The 5,601-nt window shown below is 49.8% G+C and overlaps 1 protein-coding gene across 1 annotated transcript in view; it reads right to left on the minus strand.

Moving 5' to 3' along the window:
• Positions 1-5,219, minus strand: part of TLR5 (toll-like receptor 5) — a 30,641-nt gene extending 25,422 nt beyond the window's left edge. Inside the window, exon 1 of the mRNA XM_011929488.1 lies at positions 5,174-5,219. The gene's annotated coding sequence lies outside the window, so the exon portion shown is untranslated. The remainder of the gene's footprint in view (positions 1-5,173) is intronic.
• Between the last annotated feature and the right edge of the window lie 382 nt (positions 5,220-5,601).

The following is a 5,601-nucleotide window of genomic DNA, read 5'->3' on the forward strand; positions in this document are numbered from 1 at the left end:
CTCATTGCATCACCCAGACTGGAGTGAAGTGGTACGATCGGAGCTCACTGCAGCCTTGAACTCCTGGGTTCAAGTGATCCTCCCACCTCAGCTTCTGGAATAGCTGGGACTATAGGCATGTGCCACTATGCTCAGATAATTTGTGTGTGTGTGTAGGGGGCTGTCTCACTATGCTGCCCAGACTGGTCTTGAACTCTTGGTTTCAAACAATCCTCCTGCCTTGGCCTCCCAAGGTATTACAGGCATGAACCACTGTACCTAGCCTCTTTTTTTTTTTGAATCTCCTAGTGGTGTGTGTGTGTGTGTATGTGTGTGTGTGTGTGTGTGTGGTTTGGTGTTTTGTTTTTTGTTTTTTGTTTTTAGCATTGGGTAGTTTTGGCCACCTATTTCTTCTTGAAATATCTCTTCCTTTGGCTTCCTTGATTTTTTCCCTATCTTTCTGTCACTCTATTTTCCAAAGATCCTTTTCTTTTTCCCACTCCCATGGCTTCCAGGTTTCCCCAAGACCTTGTTCTCTGCTTTAGGCTTCTTCCCTCAGTGACCACATTTGCTTTCACAAGTTAAACTGTCACCACTAAGCTCCCAAAATCTTTCTCTAGGCTCGACCTCACCTGTACTCAAAGGTGTGTTTCAGTTGACTCTAGAACATTTCCATTTTGTCATCAGACTCAACATGTCTCAAAGTGACTTAATATTTTGAATTTTGAAAATCCTCCAGGAAACAAAAACATTTTTGCATAGTACTCAGAGACATATAAGTGGACCTCTCCCCAGGCCAGGGAATCCTACCCCTGTAGGACACCATCTCCACCTGCCTCATAGGTTTTAAGGAACCTTGTCCCTTACTCTTTGATATGGTTTGGCTGTGTCCCCACCCAAATCTCATCTTGAATTGTAGCTCCCATAATTCCCACGTGTTGTGGGAGGAATTCAGTGTGAGGTAATTGAATCATGGGGGCAGGTCTTTCCGTGCTGTTCTTTTGATAATGAATAAGTCTCAAGAGATTTGATGGTTTTATAAATGGGAGTTCCCCTGCACATGCTGTCTTGGCTGCTGCCATGTAAGATGTGACTTTGCTCCTCCTTGCCTTCCACAATGATTGTGAGGCCTCCCTAACCATGTGGAACTGTGAGTCAATTAAACTTCTTTCCTTTATAAATCACTCAGACTTAGGTATATCTTTATTAGTAGTCTGAGAACAGACTAATACACTCTTTTCATATAACTAATCACCAAATTCTAGTTTTCCCCTTCCAGATGTCTCTAGATTTGTCCTTGATATTTTTATCACCCTGTTTCAGCCTGCCATCCAGTGCACACTTATTGGACACCATCTCCTAGGAACAACATTAGCTGATGGGGGATATATCAAGGATTAACCTAATCCCTGCCTTCAGGGAGCTAACTAGCAGGGAGATGGTCAAGTAAACAGCAGCCATAAGAGGGTGTGGTAAATGCTGTTAGAGGCTGTGCAGGGTGCTACGGAGCACAGAGAACTTGAAAACCCAGCCTGAGGGGCCTCTGCACATAGAGGATTCAGATCTGGAGTCTTAAGGATCAGGAATTAGCTGGGGAGAGCAGTAGGCATTCCTGGTCAAGGCTGCCAAACAGCATGGACAAAGGAGAAGAGACAGCCCAGGCCTGGGGGGCTACCTGGAGCTGGAGTGGCTCAGAAGGTAGACTTGTGGATTCAAGGTGGGAGCTGGTGGAAGATGAGGCTAAAGAGGATATGCTGAGGGCAGAATTCTACAGTGAAGGCAATAGGGGGTGCTATGAGTTTTTAGCACCATCACTGCATTGCACTCAGACTCCTCAAGGCCTCTGGGAATTGGCTCCATCTAATTTATCCAGTCTGAGAGTCTCTATAACACATAACCCATGCCTTCTACTCCAAGTTGGTGGGGCACTTCACTGTTACCTATAAGGACTTGAATTTCAATCAAGAATCATTTATCAAATGCTTCTTATGTACCAGACACCAAATTTGGCTCAGGGGAGCCCTAGGTAAGTAAGACACCGCTCTGCTTCTGTGAGTGGGTCAAAGACCCCTTAACTCCTATGGACAATACAGAGCTTCAACAGAGGTCTATGCAAGGACTAATGGAGGACAAAGGAGAAATCCTCCATTTCTGCTCAAAAACTCGGATAGGTGCCTGCCAGGGAAGTCTTCACTGGAGAAGGTGCCATTTGAGCTGCTTCTTAAAAACCGTAGAGGATTGCTCAGCAGAGCATTTTGAGCATAGGAGAGTAGGCATAAAGTGAAGGAGGCACACAAAAAAGTCATGGTCAGGCTGGGCGTGGTGGCTCATACCTGTAATCCCAGCACTTTGGGAGGCCAAGGAAGAGGGATCACCTGAGGTCAGGAGTTCAAGACCAGACTGGCCAACATGGTGAAATCCCGTCTCTACTAAAAATACAAAAATTAGCTGGGCATGGTAGTACGTGACTATAGTCCCAGCTACTCGGGAGGCTGAGGCAGGAGAATTACTTGAACCCAGGAGGCAGAGGTTGCAGTGAGCCAAGATCACAGGAATGCACTCCAGCCTGGGTGACAGAGTGAGACTCTATCTCAGAAAAAAAAAAAAAAAAAAAAAAAGCCATGGTTAGAATGCTATAAGAAGGGCAGTATGACTGGGTGCAGGAAGAGACTGGCAGGACCCACAGCCAGAATTCCTGGAAGGCACCAATTTGGATTGGCTCTGGGCAGCAAGTGCCTTTGGTTATTGTGAGTTTCATATATCCTCATGCTTCCTTTCCTGGGCCTGGCCCAGCCCTTGATGGTCATTTTTAAGTCAAGCTGAACACCAGCTGGCTCTGTGAAGCTCTCTCTTCCTTTCCCAGTCAGTCCACACTAGCTGTCTTCTTTGAGCTAGCAGATGCTGCCACATACTTTCACACTTAATTGCTCTCTAATTGTTTCACAGGTGCTGGTTTTGTCGTCCCACTTAGACCTAGGAACTTCTGGACAGCAGGGACTGTGCCTCAAACTTGGGTTTGTCCCAGAGACACTATACGCTGAAGACGCTATACGCTGTGGCTCACACATTAAAGGACCAAGGCTGGGAATCACTCAAGCTTCAGAAATCTGATTGAAGCTTTGGATCTGCCTTCTGCATTCTTTCCCACAATGTTAAGAGTGAAACAAACACATCTGGGTGCAGTAACTGGACATTGCAGTGCTGTCTGCTGTCTAAGTCTGTCAGCATACAGAAACAAACAAACAGGAGAGTTTTGCTTTCAACACTCAGCAGAGCCAAACTTCCTGATGCACAGGAATGAACAACAGAGGCACTGTTCTGGAAACACCTTTCTCCGGAGAGGTGCTTCCTCCTCAGAAACAACATCAAAAACCTGGCAGGGCTGATTTTACATTCAGACAATGGCACCTACATGCTTTTTGCTTTGCTCAGAGCTGTAAATGTCCAAAGAGGTTATCCTCTGCCATCATTTTGAAAGGAAGAATCAGTCAGACTGATAATTAGGCCCATATGCACAAACATGGTCATACTGACTGTTGAAATTTAGATTATTTTTGGCCCAGTGCAGTGGCTCACACCTGTAATCCCAGCACTTTGGGAGGCTAAGGCAGGCGGATCACTTGAGGTCAGCAGTTGGAGATCAGCCTGACCAATATGGTGAAACCCCGTTTCTACTAAAAATACAAAAATTAGCCAGGCATGGTGGTAGGCATCTGTAATCCCAGTTACTTGGGAGGCTGAGGCAAGAGAATCGCTTGAACCCGGGAGGCAGTGGTTTCTGTGAGCTGAGATTGTGTGACTGCACTCCAGCCTGGGCGGCAGAGCGAGACTCTTTCTCAAAAAAAAAAGTGCGTGTATATATATATAATTTTTGTACTGCTGGGTAATTAGCTTTAGCCTAGTCCCTCCTCTGGGACATCCCCTGGAATTTCCTCACAATCCAATAACTGAATAATTAGCATCTAGCTCCACAGAACTTTTCCCAGGGCTCTGCTCCAGGGCTTCCCTTCTGACTGGCTGTGCATGGCACACTGGGAATTGTTTTCTGCCCACAGGAACAAGGGTGAAGTGAGTCACGGAGTTCAAGAGATCTTGGACACACTTTTCAGAATTCAGAGGGGATGGGTAAATGCAGGAGAAAACTGATGAAATCACACAGGCCCTACAAGAGCCTGACTGCTCCGGCAGGGTAGCTACCCCTAGCATTAGCCAGGAGTCACCAATGCCTCTTCCAGGCACTGAGCAAGAGGGCGGCATTACAGATGTACCTGCTGTCCAAACAGAGCATCTCATTGATTAGGTCACTGCTTAGCAACAGTATCTGAAGGACACTGGGGTTACTCTGCTTGTTGGCAATTCACGGTGCTGGACGGATGTGCTCCTAACACTAGGTAACAACACCGCTCTCCCTCCTCCCGGAGAAAGCCGCAGCCATCGATTCCCACCCAACAGGGCCTCAGCGCCTTCCCAGGGCAGCATCCTCACTCCCGCGACCATCAATCACCCAAGCCACAGCATGGTCCCAGACCCACCCTCGCCCCTTAGGACGTGGTTTTCCAATTGTGTTTTCACAGGAGCGTGGCAACTGGGCGATGATCTTCACAGGCAGGCTTTTTTTTTTTTTTTTTTCCCTCTCAACATAAAGGCAGCAATATTTACCACGGAGTCTTGGCCAGGGTGCACTGCCTGGTGCTGTGGGGTGGGGTGTTTAGGGCCTTTTGTTGAGCAGCTCAGTGACTTTCTGGGATTTCCACGGCCCTGCTGGAGGTGGCCCTCTGTCTTCCTTTTCCAAGGAAGAAAGTGACTGGGGACAAGCTACCTGCCTCTTCCACAGGGTAGAGGCGAGAGTGACAGCGAGACAGCACAAGAGGGACCCGCTCTGTTTCAAGGAGAGGATGTGAGTGACTTCATCACTGCCGAGGTCTCCTCGTCTCCAACCTGTCGGGCACAGGGCACCCACAAGACACCCTCACGCCGTCCCTGGGCCGACGGACCCCACGTCTCGCGGGTGCCGCGGGGCAGAGAGCGCCGCCTAGTGAGGCGGCGCGAGTTGGACATAGATTGGAAAATAGACCGGGACAGACCCGGGGGAGGGCGGAGAGGCGTCCGACCGGCGCAGGCAGCCGCGTCCCCGCCCCGCGCCGCCTACGACTTAGGGGCCCCGGCCCGTCCCCTGCTGCTGCAGGGCTCTCACCTCTGGGACGCCTCCCCGCGCCGCCCGCGCCTGGTCTGGCTACTCCCGGCCACAGAAGCTGCGCCCTTGCTCGGGCTCCAGAAAGCCCCACGGCCCCGCCCACAGAAGGGCCCGCCCACCGGCCAGGCCACGCCCCGTCTCGGCCACGCCCCAGCCCAGGGAAGGATTTTCTCCGAGGGCTGTGAGAGGCGAGGCCCGAGGAGAGGAGGCAGAGGTTTTGCTTCGGTCTCTGCAGACTCCCACAATGTCCATCGAGATCACACAGGCCAGCATTGCCCCTTCCTATCCTCTCCTCATCGTGCAGAGAAGGAAACTCAGGCCCAAGACCTGAAGTGTTGTCCAAAAGCATAGCCAGGCCAAAGAGAAGCACCATCCCATGTTCTCCGACTGCCAATCCGGTGCTTCTTCAGCTAGGCTAAACTTCAGGC

The sequence above is a fragment of the Colobus angolensis genome, unplaced genomic scaffold, assembly GCF_000951035.1.
Source record: "Colobus angolensis palliatus isolate OR3802 unplaced genomic scaffold, Cang.pa_1.0 Scaffold81, whole genome shotgun sequence".
NCBI lineage: Eukaryota > Metazoa > Chordata > Mammalia > Primates > Cercopithecidae > Colobus > Colobus angolensis.